Below are 17,608 nucleotides of genomic sequence, written 5' to 3' on the forward strand. Positions count from 1 at the left end.
CATAACATCCTCCGGTAGCACATCCACCCGGTAGCTTCACCTGCCGACGACAGGTACTGCCTAACAACTCCGAAAGAGTCACATGTGTCACCTACCGAGCCGCATCGAACCCGATCTGTTGATGGAAGGGACGTCCCATACCGCCACCAGCCTTAGAAGGTTGTCGCCACCTCGAGATCCAGACTCCGAGTCGCCCACACGACCCCGGTGTCCGCCGCCGTTGATGAAGAGGGGCCGCTGCCCCGATTCCGGGTGCTACAGGGAGCACCCATCACCGCGTCAGCCGCTGTCGTCGCCCATACAATGGCAACTACCGCCGCAATCCCGCATCAAGCGGGGTTGACGCCGAAGAAAGCTCCGGCCGCCATGCGTGCCCTGCACGAGCTCAGAAACTGGATCCCAAGATCCACCGCCACCGGCGCCGCCACAGCATCCCGCATCAAGCTTTGACGTACGATGATGTAACAAAACTCTTAAATGTCCTTGATCAATGAATAAAAAAATTAGCGGATTGATTCCATCACACACGATGAAACCGAGAAGCTAAATGTTCTTTTTTTGTGTGCGCACAGGGTTTTGCATGCACATATAACTCCCACTGACTTTAAATGCATATTATTTTATCTCCCGTTGCAACGCACGGGCATATGTGCTAGTAATAATAAAACAAGAAATATTTCTTAGTACAAGAATATTTATTAGAGTAAAATATTTAGAAAGTTGTGGTCATCTTATAATAAATGTTATCATTCTTTTAAAGATTTGAATTTTTAGAAAAATTAATGAGTTTTTTAAATTGCATGAATATTCTTGGAAACCATGAAAGCTTTTTTAATTTTGTGAACATTTTTGAAAGAAAGAAAAAACTCAAAAATAATCTAAAGAAAACTAGAAGAAATAGAAAAGAAACAGAAAATTGGAAAATCCAACCAAAAAAAATGGAAAAGCGGTATAGAAACCAACTCAAGACGGAAAACTGAAAAGAATTATCCTAATGAAGTGGTGGGGCGAGAGAAAGAAAGAAAGCATGAGAAACGAGATGGCCCATTACAAAGCAAAGGATGTACGATCTCACGACATTTAGTCATGGTGCTTGAAAAATAGCATATATGTGCCTTGTCTCGTGACACCATGCCAAGTTTCACGATTTTTGGTTGAGTTTTGGATTTACGGGGATTTAAAAACCGAGATTCTTCTCACGAAATGTTTTCAAATAGCACACGATTCACTCACGAAAAACGTGGGCCTGTCAAACCGTGGCCGATGCCCCCCTGTCAAACCGTGGGATTGTACGTCTGCACCGTTTGATGCTCGTAGATCGAACGGCAATCCTCATCCCTTTTGACAGCACATGCAGTTCTGGATTTTATTTTATTTATATGGGTAAGCACTGTGCGCATGCGTCGTGCTAGCTCACACTTCCTTCTCTACTAAGTTTTCTATATTAATGTCGTTATATATCCAAACACGCTACCGTTTCCTACCACTCCTCCCATCGGTTTCTCGCCTCTTCTCCCATTCTTTTCCCGTTGCCAGTGTTAGTGCTCATAGAAGGCAAGGAGCGACTAGGTCCCATAGGGTGACCAGCGTAAACACCTTAAAGGCAAGGAGGCACTTCCTATAAGTAAGGGGCGGCTTCCCATCCGCTAGCCTAGTCGAATAGAACGTAGAAGTTAAGCATGCTCGGGCCGGAGTAGTCTAAGGATGGGTGACCCGGTGGGAAGTTGCATATCTCAAACTTCATTTAAACGCTATGACACAGTCATTATAGAGATATATGTCTCTATAGTGACCTGTCATGGTGATTATATAAACTTTGGGATCCTTGTTTTACTAATTTGTAGACTATGTTTTTATTGGTTATTTTTGCTGTAAAAAATCAAAGAAAGATCGACATCTGTAGGCCCACACAAATTATTCCTTTGACCCAACGCATGAGAAGCTTTTACTCTGTGCTCCGTGTGCTATGTTAGAGAAAATCACGTTTCAGCACATGCGTTGGACGGCACCCGACCCCTACCCCCTACCCGCCTCGAAGTTGCGTTCCCAACATCGTACGTCTTTAACCTGGGCGCAGAGGTACGATGTTCAGTTTGTAATGTTACTGATGTAGTTGATGCCCCATCAAACTTGTGCTTTTGGGATTTGAACAAATCACACACCAGATCCATACATTTTTTTGGGGCCCATGAAGGGTATAGGGGGACGGGTGTTTTGATCGAGCATTTCTCCCTTGTGTGGTTTCTAGATGCCGCACATATCCGTGGGCTCCCCCATATCGAGCATGTATGCACCTTGACCATTAACGAGGGGGGCCCACACAATCTATCCCTTTGACCCGACATACGAGATGGGTTTGACCATGATGATTTCCTATTGCTATGTGTGCCATGTTAGACCAAATAAAGTTTGATCGCATGCGTTGGACGCCACCCCCCCCCCCCCCCCCCCCCCGCCTCGAAGCTGGGAAACCAACATCGTACGTATTGAACATGGCTTGGGTCGGGTACGGCGTTCGGTTTGTAATGTAGTTGGTGCCCCATCGAAGTTGTGCATTCGGGATTTGAATACATCACACACCACCGTACCCATACATATTTTCAGGCCGCATACAGTGTACACGGGGTCTTCTGATCGACCACGTCTCCCTTGTGCGGTTTTTTGTGACAACACGCATATCTGTGGGCTCCCCGAGTGTATATTGATACGTCTCCAACGTATCTATAATTTTTTATTGTTCCATGCTATTATATATTCAGTTTAGGATGTTTAATGGGCTTATTTATACACTTTTATATTATTTTTGGGACTAACCTATTAACCGGAGGCCCAGCCCAAATTGCTGTTTTTTTGCCTATTTCAGTGTTTCGTAGAAAAAAGATATCAAACGGAGTCCAAACGAAATGAAACCTTCGGGAGCGTGATTTTTGGAACAAACGTGATCCAGAGGACTTGGAGTGGACGTCAAGCAATCAATGAGGCGGCCATGAGGCAGGGGGCGCGCCTACCCCCCCAAACCCCCAGGCGAGCCCTCCACCCTCGTGGGCCCCTCGTGGTTCCACCGACCTACTTCTTCCTCCTATATATATCTACGTACCCCCAAACCATCAGAAGCGACCACGAAAACCTAATTCCACTGCCGCAACCTTCTGTACCCGTGAGATCCCATCTTGGGGCCTTTTCCGGCGTCCTGCCGGAGGGGGCATCGATCACGGAGGGCTTCTACATCAACACCATAGCCTCTCCGATGATGTGTGAGTAGTTTACCTCAGACCTTCGGGTCCATAGTTATTAGCTAGATGGCTTCTTCTCTCTCTTTGGATCTCAATACAAAGTTCTCCTCGATTCTCTTGGAGATCTATTCAATGTAATCTTCTTTTGCGGTGTGTTTGTCGAGATCCGATGAATAGTGGGTTTATGATCAAGATTATCTATGAACAATATTTGAATCTTCTCTAAATTCTTTTATGTATGATTGGTTATCTTTGCAAGTCTCTTCGACTTATCAGTTTGGTTTGGCCTACTAGATTGATCTTTCTTGCAATGGGAGAAGTGCTTAGCTTTGGGTTCAATCTTGCGGCGCTCGATCCTAGTGACAGTAGGGGAAACGACACGTATTGTATTGTTGCCATCGAGGATAAAAAGATGGGGTTTATATCGTATTGCACGAGTTTATCCCTCTACATCATGTCATCTTGCTTAAAGCGTTACTCCGTTCTTATGAACTTAATACTCTAGATGCATATTGGATAGCGGTTGATGTGTGGAGTAATAGTAGTAGATGCAGGCAGGAGTCGGTCTACTTGTCACGGACGTGATGCCTATATACATGATCATACGTAGATATTTTCGTAACTATGCTCAATTCTATCAATTGCTCGACAATAATTCATTCACCCACCGTAATACTTATGCACTTGAGAGAAGCCACTAGTGAAACCTATGGCCCCTGGGTCTATTTTCCATCATATTAATCTCCCGTTATTTCCATTACTGTTTACTTTGCTTTCTTTACTTTTACTCTTTATCATAAAAATATCAAAAATATTATCTTATCATCTCTATCAGATCTCACTCTCGTAAGTGACCGTGAAGGGATTGACAACCCCTTTATCGCGTTGGTTGCGAGGTTCTTATTTATTTGTGTAGGTGCAAGGGACTTGAGCATGACCTCCTACTGGATTGATACCTTGGTTCTCAAAAACTGAGGAAAATACTTACGCTACTTTACTGCATCACCCTTTCCCCTTTAAGGGAAAACCAACGCAGTACTCAAGAGGTAGCATATGTATATATATATATATATATCACCCCTTTGACCGATATATCTCTTTTTTTAGGCAATAGGATATATCTCCTTCGGCTAAACATTGTGGGTTTTCTACTTCAGCTTATATTTCTATTTGTAGAGATTTGTGGGCCTTCCAGACAATTATTTTTTCCAAGCTTGATCATATTTTGAGCCTAGAATTATGTGGGTTAATCTCGACCGTAATAACTCGGTCCCACCAGATTAACAGCTCCTAATTTCTGATTAACGTAGTAATATCTAGGGAGTCACAAATTATTATGAGTATAGATAATATTATATAATAGATGTTTTTCTAATTCCGATCCATTTTTAAGTTATTTTGAAACTGACAAGATCACGCGTTCTGTTTTCATCGCGAAAACAGAGTCTTCAAAAAACGCACTCCGTGAAGAAGTTGAACTTCTCGAACATGCCGGTTTGAACTTCACTCTATTTTTCACGTGCTACTTTTTGCCCGTATCTCCCCAACCACTCATCGGAATTGAGCAAAAGATATACCGCTGGAAAGCTGTTGAAAACGCACAACTTCCCTGTATTGATCATTTCTTCATATTCGCCACGGTTAAATAGATTTTTCTGAATACATAAACACTTGTTTGTAATGGTATAAATGAAACTTTTAAACCGTTCATTGAAGTGAATCATATAATATACCGTTGGAAAGCTTATGAATAGTAGAAACTTTTTCATGTAGATAGTTTTCACAAATTCGTTGTTGTTCGCGAATAGTTTTAGAAATGGCAAAAAGAACGTTGCTCTTGCCTTTTTTAACATGTAAATGAATGATGGATGTCTCGCACTAGAGATTTTGAACCGTGCAGGGAGAAGCACGTGAACTTCTCGCAACAAAACTTTTAGTCTTCTAGTTTTGTATTCTTTTATTCTCTTCCAAAATGTATAGTAGTTGAATTGCTCGTTGTTTTCACTTTGAACTGCTATCACGTATTTTTGTTCGTGCAGAGATAGAGAGAGGTACGTGTGAGAAATATAGAGATAGAAAGAGATACATGAAAATTAAAGGAGTTTTTTTTCCTTTTCTGTAATTAAAGAGATACGCATGAGAAATAGAGACATCAGAGAGAGATACGTGAGAATTAAAGCCACCGAGAGATAAGACAGATACGTTCAGATTTGGCATATTCTCTTGTTCATGACTCTCCCAGTTTTCAACAGTACTCCCTTCGTCCGGAAATACTTGTCATTAAAATGGATAAAAGAAAATATATTTAGATATATTTTAGATTTAGATATATTTGTTCCTATCCATTTTGATAACAAGTATTTTTGGACGGAGGGGACATCTAGAGAATAGAGTTGTTTAAACACGAAACGTCTTAGGCCTTTGTTCACCTCGCCATATGTGGCATAGCCGCATGCACAACCTATGAGTGGTCATTTCAACAGTAATCTACCTATCCTGCCAGACCTGCTCCAGAGAGGGCCTCTGCCTATGTGCGTGGACCTACCCAGCTCTTGTCCCTAGGAGCACCGCTGTTGGTTTGGTCAAAATGGATAGGATTAATATGCTACCACGGCTGCTGTTCGACTGACCCCTTCACCAATCTCATCAACATTGAATAACCAGATAAAAGGGGTTCGGGACTCCCGGGTGCTACGACACCTTTCCGGCAGCAGTCACCAGGTCCCATGAGAGCGCCCTCACCAAAGCTGCTATGCATGGCTTTATGAACTCGGTGCCGGTGCCGGCCAGGGCTGCTGCTGTAGCGTAATATCCCACAGTACGGAGAGGCGACAAGGGAGGCAGAAACACTCGCGCCCATTGTGTCCGCACCCTCATAACTCTAGTACAAAATGGGCTTCTAGTCCCGGTTTTAGAGAGCCTTTAGTCCCGGTTCTGAAATCGGAACAAAAGGGACGGTACTAAAGGCCCCCCTTCGAACCGGGACTAAAGGCCCTCCACGTGGCCGCTGTCTGGAGCTTCACTTTTAGTCCCGGTTGGTAACTAAAGAAAATTTTTTGGATTTTTTTTTGTAATTTTTTTCCGATTTTCAAATTTCTGAATTATTTTACAATTTAATCTCTAATCACTCCTCATCACTGTTCAATTTAATCTATAATCTCTATTCTCTAATCACCCCTCATCATTCCAAATCGTCTAACTTCCCGTCCGGTCACCCATCCTGTTACTACTCCAGCCTGAGCACGCTTAACTTCCGGGTTCTATTCCCCTCGTTTCCAAGTCTGCACTTGTTGTTTTCCAGACAATACTAAGATGTTAATCCAATTAACCCTCAGAAGTTTAGCTTGAGTATGAAGTCACACGTTTCACTGTTTGAGTTTGAAACTATTAATCTAAAAACAGTAATTATTTAGTAACACTAATATTTCTTGAATAAGTAGTTTGAACACAGTTTGACGACAGTTTGACCACAGTTTGACCTGATTTGACCAAAATTCAAAAAAACTGAAATAATTATTTAGTAACACTAATATTCTTGAATAATTATTTAGTAGCACTAATATTTTTTGAATAAGAAGTTTGACCACAGTTTCTTTCCTTTAAGAATTTGAGGATTTAACCAAAATTCAAAAAAATTGAAATTTGAGCATATCTTTTTTTCCTTTAAGAATTTAAGGATTCTAAAAATTTGCAAATAGGCCTACGGCCATCAAAATCGGATGCGGATTTTCGTGCTGAACATTTTGATATATTATACTTTTTTTCGACATCATATGCAAAAGTTATAGCCGTTTTACTTTTTCCCTACACTTTTTGCAAAACATGTCCAAATTTAAGTTTTTAAATTTTCCTAACTAGTAGATGTAGTAATATAACTACATCTTGAACGATTTTATTTTTTGAAGTTTTTATCATTTTCTTTTGTTTTTTTTAAACTGAAATGACGATACACCGGGGGGGGGGGGGGTAGTTTTTGAGACACGAACCCCTTTAGTCCCGGTTTGAGACACGAACCGGGACTAAAGGGCATCACACCCTATAGTCCCGGTTCGTGTCTCAAACCGAGACTAAAGGTCTCATCTTTACTCCCGGTTTGAGATAAAAACCGGGACTAAAGGGCATCGCACCCTTTAGTCCCAGTTCGTGTCTCAAACCGGGACTAAAGGTCTCATCTGAACCGGGACTAATGCCTTTAGCCGCTCGAACCGGGACTAATGCCCACATTAGTCCCGATTCGTAATGCAACCGGGACTAATGTGTATATTGAGCTGTGACCAAAGCCCTGTTTTCTACTAGTGTAAGAAGATATGCATGAGAGAGAGGCCTGAGAATTTGTGATAGACATGTGAGATAGAGTAGAACAGAGGTTGGCATAGAGACTTGATACAGGGACACGTGAAAAATAGAGAGATGGAGAGAGATATGTGTGAGAAATAGGGATATAGAGAGATACATGAGAATTAAAGCGGACCTTGATAGAGAGACACGTGAGAAATAGAGTGATAGAGAGAGATACGTGAAAATTAAAGCGGTTTTAATTTCTTTCCTTTTCTGTAATTAAAGAGATACACATGAGGAATAGAGAGATAAGAAAGATACGTGAGAATTAAAGCCGTTTTAATTTTTTTTCCGTTTCTATGATTAAAGATCAGATCTACACCGTTATAATCTTGACCCACAAAATCAATGGCCTCCATTTTCTATATTTCTCTAATTGATGTGGGAATTTCTCGGGAGTTCCTATTAGTATAGGTATATATATGTGCAAAAATCTCGACATTAATGAACATATATCTCGTGCACTTGCAATCTTTTGTAGTACATTAATGAATATTTAAAATATTTTCTAACTCTTGCTATTTATAGACTTGTCGTCCGTGTCTGCCACATTTGGAGTCCAACTATTTCCTACTGGAACCTTACACTCGACTAGAACTGAGTTTGTCAAGTAACAGATAACCAATATGAGAGGGAGCAGCCTAGTGCAGGCGACGATTGTATTCTTCATTGGATGCCTTGTGCTTTGTGCACAGTGTAAGTATATATCATCATCGTCTTTAGAATTTTGTGTTAACTTCTTGCCACTAATTCTTCAGATCAGACATACATACAAACATACATCTGCGGTACTGCATACTAAGGTTAAATATACTATATAGGTGCTCTCGATAATAAGCAAATGATGGTCAACCAAGATGATCATGCGACGAACACAAGTACCAACGCTACCATCGTCAACTCAACATCTGTAGGCGAGAGCAAGAAAAACGGGAAATTTTGCAGCCTCTATCTCGTATGTTATTTCAACTTTGAGATCCGTGCTCAGTGCTACTGTTGCCAGGATAAGAATGGCGACTGTTACAAGACGAAGAGTGAGTGCCTGAAGAAGTGCCATTCCTACAACGGTTAATGCCCACCTTCATCGGGGTCTCTCGGATAGAATTCCATATGCTCGGAAAATTTGTCCGTCGGTAATAAAAGGCACCTTATATGGTTTGGGCAATTAGGTTCCAATTAAACATTAGATAGCCCGCATGTTTCCGTGGAGATCCAACAAGGAAAAATTTGACGAAAGAAATCCGAGTAACTAGTTGTCTTGCATATTTACAAAGTTCAAATCCTTTGGTTGTGGTGCTTTGACTCGATTGTCTATTATGCTCTTTCATTTACTTGCACATCGCCCACTTGTTTATTTAACATACATCACCCACTTGGTTATTTGCCAGTTGTGGGCTGACGGTCATATAGAATTCTATAGCACTGACATGGAAAAAGTTAAAAACTGAAAAACTAAAAAAAGTAGATCAAAATAAACAAATGGTGCGCAAATAAATCAGACGGCATAAGACAAGTGAGATTTAGTCAGGACTCTTTCCGATGAAGATAAGCAAATTGCAAGAAAACATCATTTTTTTTAGAAAAGGAGGTCATCCCCCGGCCTCTGCATCAGAGAGATGCATACGGCCACATGCAGAAACAATTTTATATCATAGCATAACTAGATTGAGTGGCTAGATTGACTAGATTGACCCTTTAGATTTTTCATTTCCGATGTCAACTATATGACCTTTCACTAAACTATATTTTGATTAAATTTACACCATGTATACGTCATCATAGCAAAAATGAAAATCGCAATGAAACATGCAAGTGCATTAGGTTGTTCTTTTTAATATAAAAGTGCATTAGGTTTTAAATAAATTCCTTGGCATGTCAGGTTGCAACACCGATAAAAAACCATGTATGGGCTTTCATGCCAATCTTGGTGTTTTTCCTCTTTGACCCACTCCTCCTTTGTATCATTGAATAGGTTTTCGAGAAATTCCCTACCAAGACTTAAATCTAATCATGAAATTCTGGTACGTAAAGGTCCCTTCTTCTAGCCATATCAGTCAATGGTCGCATTCTTAATTATCTTTTCTTGATTAGTGCTGCCTACCCACTTATGTATCAGGAGATTCACATCTTCTATGGTGCTTATTTTTTCTATTGATAATATTGTACAAAATATTATCTTTGACTCACTCCCTTTTAAGCTTATTCATGATGATCATGGCTGTTTTATTGCATCATCTTGTATTTTTGTATTTTTCATTAATTATATTAAGGGAAAGGTGTGACGCTCCCGGGTGCAGGGGCACCCTCATGAACAGTAACTTCAAAACAATATTTAAAAAATCTGAAGTTTTGGGGATCAAATATGATCAAACTTTGATGTTTTTGCAAATTTTCAGCCAGAAATAACACTCGAGGAGCCCCGACAAAAAAAATTAGTGCTCAAAAGTACACATAAGTTTGAACACTGATTTTATTTTTTGGCGAGGTCTCCACGAATGTTTTTGATGCTAAAACTTTGCATGAATGTTGAATGTTTGATCATATTTGATCCCCTAAAGTTTCAGACTTTTCCGATTTTTTCATATTATTTTGAATTTACTGTTCATGAGGGTGCCCCTGCATCCGGGAGCTGAAAGTCCAGTCTCTTATATTAATCATACAATTAATTGTAGACCAAATATGTTTAAATTATTTGTTTATGAATTTCATAAGGAATGAAAATACTATTTGTAAACTTAATTTTATTTTTCATCCGAATTTCATACGGACAGTGTGCTTTACATTTCATCTGAACTTTTTGTGAACCATGCAGGGGAACTGCATGTGATCATTATGTATAGGAGATAGAGGGAAAAACCATTCTACATCTGATTTTCATTTTATTAAGTTATTACTAAGTATAAGTGTAGTCTTTATTAACCTATATATAGCTGTATCTGCTATCGTTTTTATAAACATTTTGGTTCATCTATAGTTCTACACCATTGTAATCTTGAACCACAATCATTGTTGCAAATATATCATCCTATGTCGATGAATTCTAGTGACTTATTTTCTTTGGTGTTCATATAAATTTTAAAAGAATAGATTCTTTTGCACTGTATTTGTTAGAAAAAAACAGATAGAACATAGTAGCATAAGTAGTAGCATTGCATAGATAAGGGTAGCACGACATATATAGTACCATTACAACATAGATAGTTCATAGTTCAACCCAACACGACAATAATAAAACACCACCGGCTTGCTTGCTTGCTCCAAGGCCAACTCCTCTCCTCCATGGCCAACTCCTTCACTCGTCGTCATCGGTGGGGTACGGGAGGGTGTGCATGCGCTCATCGGCGGGGAAGGCGCTGTCGAAGTCGGTGAAGATGTTGTACATGGTGAATACGATGAACTCGCATCCACACCAAAAAACACGGCCAAGGAGGTAATAGGCGTCGAAGGGATTGGTGAACCTCACGATGAGCCCGATAGGATGGCCATTGCGACTGACCTCTTCGACACGGAACATGGCCGGAGAGCCCCTCGGGTGGTGGCGGTAGCCGGCGGAGAGGAAGAACTCGGTCAGCCCCCTTGCCCCCCTCCACCTCGAGATCGCCCACACCCGTAGGGTGTTCTCAACCCGGACTCCGGCAGGGTAGAGCCTCTCGAGGAAGATGAGCGGCACACGGTAGGTAGCCCCGGTGAACTGCATCTTGCTTTCTAGCTTCGAGTGGATCTTGGGACGGCTTGTGGGGAAGATGGGAGATGAAGGAGAGTGAGAGGAATATGTAGAGGAAGATATAGGCTCGGTTGTGCTTAAATAGCCGAGGTGCACCGTATTAACGTTTTGTTTTCATCTCCCTTGTAATGGCATGGGAAACGAGCAATGTGGCATCGAGTCACCCGAGCCAACCCGTGTGTACACGCGCATGCATTGTGGTAGTAATGCCAACGACCCGCGTAGCACTCTAGAAATTAAAAACGCGTCAAGAGATGAGCGCGATGCCATGCATGCAGCGGCTAGCGATTGTCGGGCATCTAGACCCATCTAGAATGGGTAAATAGCCTTAATGCGACAAGGGTGTCGGCGGGCGTGCTCGATGCCATGCATGCAACATCGAACGCTGCAAGGGTGACCGCAGCAGGGCTGCGCGCGCGTGCATGCTTTTCAGGCCAAATGCAGCGCCATGTCCATCAGTCCAACAGGTGGGCCACTTTAATTAAGCCCAACAACACATGGCAGGCCTGCTCAGTCTTACAACGTAAAAAAATGGGCTAAAACGATCAGCCAATGAAAGCGCAGCACGCGGATCTGTGACGTGGCTCCTGATCCAGACCGTTGCTTATGTTCACATCCATCCAATGGTCCAGAATGCTGCGTGTTATAATATTGAGCATCTTCGAATCAGCCAATTAGAGTGCAGCCCACTGATCGCTGACGTAGCCCTAGTGCCTGATCCAGACCGTCCATTCGCAGTGATCCAATGGCCCAGAGGAGTGCGGGGTTTCGATGGGGTTTTGAGGGGTTTTGAGAGGTTTTCAACGGTTAGGGTTGAGCATAACTAATTCAAAAAAATCGAAAAAATATATAACTTGTGCCGATCATCGTTCTACGTGACTAAGTATCTAGGAAAATAAGATACTTGTACTATGGATATTTTCATGAAAAAACGTACACAAAACATGGCTATCAAGAACGAGGTTGTAGGGTTTTGAAGAGAAGTGGGCTAGGGTTTAGTGTTAATTAAACATGTCATACTTGATCGAAACGATCCAATATCAGGAAGGACTCTTATACACACACACTAGATGTCAAGTTTCCTTTGTGGGCTCATTTAAAGAATGTCGAAAAAAACTTGCTTACAAATGGGTTTGTTTTCCCTAGCTTTGGAGGGGTTTGGAGGTCATGTGGAGCACATTTTTCATGTCCAGATCACATAATAGAAGTGCTCCGATTAATCAACTGACATGCATAATAGTCTAGAAATCATTGTAACACCAATACCACTGACCAAATAACTTCAAATTTGAATTTTGGCTCAAATTTGAATTTTGTCTCAAATTTGAATAGTATTACACAAATACACATCATATCAAAGTAAAAATACCATTACACAAATTCAGGCAAGATTTTAATACTACAGCATAGTAGCAATACACAAGTTTCAACAAATTTTCACTTCTGCTTCTTCCTACCACTCGATTTCTTCTTCTTCTTCTTTTTACCAATGCTTGTTTCTGGTTGTACAACACCCGGTTCACTCAAGCTCTTGATTTTCTTCATTGGACTGCCTGCAACACAAGCTTCACTTCGCACCACAACAGTTGCAGTATCATCAGACCCAATATCACCAGTTGGCAACACAATTTCCAATATAGGCTCAGTTGGCACCACATCAGCTGGAATATCTTCAGTTGGCAACTCAACTTCCAACATAGGCTCAGCTTGCACAACATCAGCTGGAATATCTTCAGAAGTACCCATATCTTCAGTTGGCACCAGAACATCAAAATCTTGCTCGTCTTGCAGCAGCACATCCAAGTCTTGCTCATTTTGCACCACACCATCCAAGTATGGTTGAATGTGTATTGTTTCACCAAAACTTGTCTTTCTTCAAGAGCCATTTCCTCTTGCCTTTTTGTTTGGCCAGCACTCTTCAACAACAAGGGGCTCACCTGCATGCTTCCTCCTAAAAAGATAAAGCATGTCAACTCGTTAGTAATTGAAAAAATGCAACAAAATAGTAAACAATGCAAACATATGCCCACATACTTTGGCCTTTCAGGAGTGTAACAACATTTGGGAGATCCAACTCGGTGCCCAAGTTCCTAGCACAACTTGCATATATTTTTGTTACCTTTTGGGACCTTTTGGCTTTGCATCCTTCTTTCCCTTGCCCTTTTTACTACTCCCGCCTTTCTCAAACCATGCCTTGAATCTACTCTCTTTAGGCCTGCCAGCCTTTCTTTTTGTTAGGGGAGGGCACATGGAAAATTCAATTTCCACTTCAGGCCACTGAGACTGATCTGTGAGTGCTGGAATTGAAGTTGCATATGCAGCCTTGAATCTTGCTACTGAGTAATATTCGTGCAAATATGGGTGCATGTTTATCTTCGGTCGGGAGGCCAAGAAAAGTATGGCATGACCACATAGTTTCCCAGTGTGCTGCCACTCCAAACAAGTGCAATCATGCATTTCAGTGTTAACAACATGCTTTCTACCAGTTTTGGTATCTCTAACTTCAGCACCCCACACAGAAGATTTTTCAACAGATAAATGTGTAATATTTCTGCTCCTTTTGACCACATGTTGTACCACTTCAGGAAGCTTATCCCCTTGCAGACAATCACCAATCCTCCTTCTCAATTCCCACAAGCGCATGCTCATGATCCTGATTTGGTCAACCATGTCATGCACAGGCAAATTTTTTAACTGCTTCACCTTGTTGTTAAAACTTTCTACCAAGTTGTTGTTGATATGATCATACTTGATGGCAGTGTTAAATCCTGACCTATACCATAATAGAGTGGTAGGTGTTCACCCATGGACCAAACTCAGGGCATGCTGTCATTATCTTACCAACATGATATGAATGTGTCTGTTTAGTGTAAGATCTTCCTGCTGGCCACATGCGACCAAATTCTTCCCCTCTGAATTATTTGATCAAATTCATCCACATATGGCCGAAGCACTCCCTCTGCTCACAATGGGGGAAACATTCTTCACTGCGTTTTCTAGCCCTTTGCATGCATCTGTGTGGACTGCCAAAGGTGACATTGGCCCTATGCATCTTTTCAACTGCATCATGAACCATGTCCACGAGACCTCTGTCTTTGACTGAAATAAGCAATAGCAACAGGGAACATCCAGTTGTGTCCATCCAAAGCATTGCAAGCTGCCAATTGACCATTCCACTTGCCAGTCAAAAATGATGAGTCTATGCTCAAATATGGACGACATCCTGCCTTGAAGCCATCAATGCAAGGCTTTAAAGCCATAAAAAACATAGAGAAAAGGACTCTTCCATCCTCTGTTACCTCAGTATCTATCTCCACAACACTGCCAGGTGACCTCTTCTCCACCTCTGCTTTGAAGTTATAAACCATCCTAAAAGTATTTGCCCAGTCACCATATAATTGTTTCATTGCCCTTTGTTTTGCCTTCCACACCGTGTTATACTTCACCTTAGTTGTGATGTCCTGGTTGATACTCTCTGTGAACTTGTAATACAAGTAGGTTGGTGAGGGATTTGATTCACCCTAATGGTACTTCCATCAGGTTGGCGTCTAGCAGATATGTACCACTTGCAAGGCTTGACACTTCCATCAAAACCTCTACATCTTCATAAAACTTCTTTCTATCAGTCCACTTAGTCTTGGCCTCAAACTCATGTTTGACTGCATAAGTCTTGAAACACATCCTAAACTCATCCATGTTTGGGAACAACTTCCCCACTGCAATAACAGGGTTTTCCTTGTCATACACATTTACCAACTCATCATTGCTACCTCTTGAGCACTGCGTTGGTTTTCCCATGAAGAGGAAAGGGTGATGCAGCAAAGTAGCGTAAGTATTTCCCTCAGTTTTTGAGAACCAAGGTATCAATCCAGTAGGAGGCTACGCGCGAGTCCCTCGCACCTACACAAAACAAATAAATCCTCGCAACCAACGCGATAAGGGGTTGTCAATCCCTACACGGTCACTTACGAGAGTGAGATCTGATAGATATGATAGGATAATATTTTTGGTATTTTTATGATAAAGATGCGAAGTAAAATAAAAGCAAAGTAAAAAGCAACGGAAATAACTAAGTGTTGGAAGATTAATATGATGAAGATAGACCCGGGGGCCATAGGTTTCACTAGTGGCTTCTCTCAAGAGATAAGTATTTTACGGTGGGTGAACAAATTACTGTTGAGCAATTGACAGAATTGAGCATAGTTATGAGAATATCTAGGTATGATCATGTATATAGGCATCACGTCCAAGACAAGTAGACCGACTCCTGCGTGCATCTACTACTATTACTCCACACATCGACCGCTATCCAGCATGCATCTAGAGTATTAAGTTCATAAGAACAGAGTAACGCCTTAAGCAAGATGACATGATGTAGAGGGATAAATTCATGCAATATGATAAAAAAACCCCATCTTGTTATCCTCGATGGCAACAATACAATACGTGCCTTGCTGCCCCTACTGTCACTGGGAAAGGACACCACAAGATTGAACCCAACGCTAAGCACTTCTCCCATTACAAGAAAGATCAATCTAGTAGGCCAAACCAAACTGATAATTCGAAGTGACTTGCAAAGATAACCAATCATACATAAAAGAATTCAGAGAAGATTCAAATATTGTTCATAGATAAACTTGATCATAAACCCACAATTCATCGGTCTCAACAAACACACCGCAAAAGAAGATTACATCGAATAGATCTCCACGAGAGAGGGGGAGAACATTGTATTGAGATCCAAAAAGAGAGAGAACGCCATCTAGCTAATAACTATGGACCCGAAGGTCTGAGGTAAACTACTCACACTTCATCGGAGGGGCTATGGTGTTGATGTAGAAGCCCTCCGTGATCGATGCCCCTTCCGGCGGAGCTCTGGAACAGGCCCCAAGATGGGATCTCGTGGGTACAGAAGGTTGCGGCGGTGGAATTAGGGTTTTGGCTCCTCTTCCGATCGTTTGGGGGTACTTAGGTATATATATAGGAGGAAGAAGTACGTCAGTGGAGCAACATGGGGCTCACGAGGGTGGAGGGCGCGCCTGGGGGGGTAGGCGCGCCCCCCTACCTCGTGGCTTCCCTGTTGGTTGCTTGACGTAGGGTCCAAGTCTCCTGGATCTTGTTCGTTCCAAAAATCACATTCCCGAAGGTTTCATTCCGTTTGGACTCCGTTTGATATTCTTTTTCTGCGAAACTCTGAAATAGGCAAAAAACAGCAATTCTGGGCTGGGCCTCCGGTTAATAGGTTAGTCCCAAAAATAATATAAAAGTGAATAATAAAGCCCAATAATGTCCAAACAGAAGATAATATAGCATGGAGCAATCAAAAATTATAGATACGTTGGAGACGTATCAATCATCATGTGCATCATCTACATCATCTGCAGCATCTTGGATCAGCTGTCCATCCACATCTTCAGTTCTATCTCTGTTAGCATCAGTATCAATAGGCATACTAGATTCACCATCCTTCTCCTCCTTATCTTCATCATCTAGTAGAATGCCAAAAAATTTGGCCATCTCACTGTCATCCATTGGTGCAATGACTAAATCAGTTGGGTCATTTAATTCTACTGAATTCCAATCAACAGAAACAACCCTTCCAACACCATCAGAGCCCCCTTCTGCATCACCTCCCTCAGGTAATACTGTCACTTCACCTGTACACATGAAAATTATCTGCCTCTCTGAAGCCCAATCATCATCTGCCATCTGTGAAGCTAACTTTGAGGGCACATATCCAACCTTAGAATTTGATTTCAGATCAACAAGCTCCGCATGAAACATAGTATGTTTGGAGCCATCTTGTCGATCGATTTCATCAACCATGTCTTCACCATCCTCAATTCTCACATACTCTCCCTTCCAATTATCAAACCGTAACAATGCTACCTCTTGCTTTGGACCCCCAAAAATGCTCTCCCCAATTTTTTCACCACATTCTTCACGGCCTTCTCTTCCATGCTCTGTAGTTCTTGTGGATCAATCTCTGCAAAATCAATCTCCCACTTCACAATTGTATCTCTCTCTATGTCCCGCATGCTACCATCACCTAGCTTCGCCTTAGAAGGAAGGAATTCCACAATGAATTCGAACGTCCGAGCAACATCCCCCTGTTTCGGGGCAGTGTGGGGTGAGCTAGCGGAAGCAGATGAGACACAATCGCATAGCTTGGAAAGTATGCACATTAAGGGATTACCTAGTGGATGTTGTTGTCTCTGTCGGCTCCATCGCGGTCAGGCCCCCGTCCCACCCACCCAAATCTGGATCAAATCGACCAAAAACACCAAAAAACAGAGGGAAACAGAGGCGATGC

At 41.8% G+C, this 17,608-nt stretch overlaps 1 long non-coding RNA gene across 1 annotated transcript; it reads left to right on the plus strand.

Moving 5' to 3' along the window:
* The first annotated feature begins 7,323 nt into the window (after positions 1 to 7,323).
* Positions 7,324 to 8,871, plus strand: LOC120969999 (uncharacterized). Its single transcript, XR_005764766.3, has 2 exons — positions 7,324 to 8,267; positions 8,393 to 8,871. It is a non-coding gene; the product is annotated as an uncharacterized lncRNA (long non-coding RNA).
* The last annotated feature ends 8,737 nt before the right edge of the window (positions 8,872 to 17,608 follow it).

This window comes from Aegilops tauschii, chromosome 7 (assembly GCF_002575655.3).
Source record: "Aegilops tauschii subsp. strangulata cultivar AL8/78 chromosome 7, Aet v6.0, whole genome shotgun sequence".
NCBI classification, from domain to species: domain Eukaryota; kingdom Viridiplantae; phylum Streptophyta; class Magnoliopsida; order Poales; family Poaceae; genus Aegilops; species Aegilops tauschii.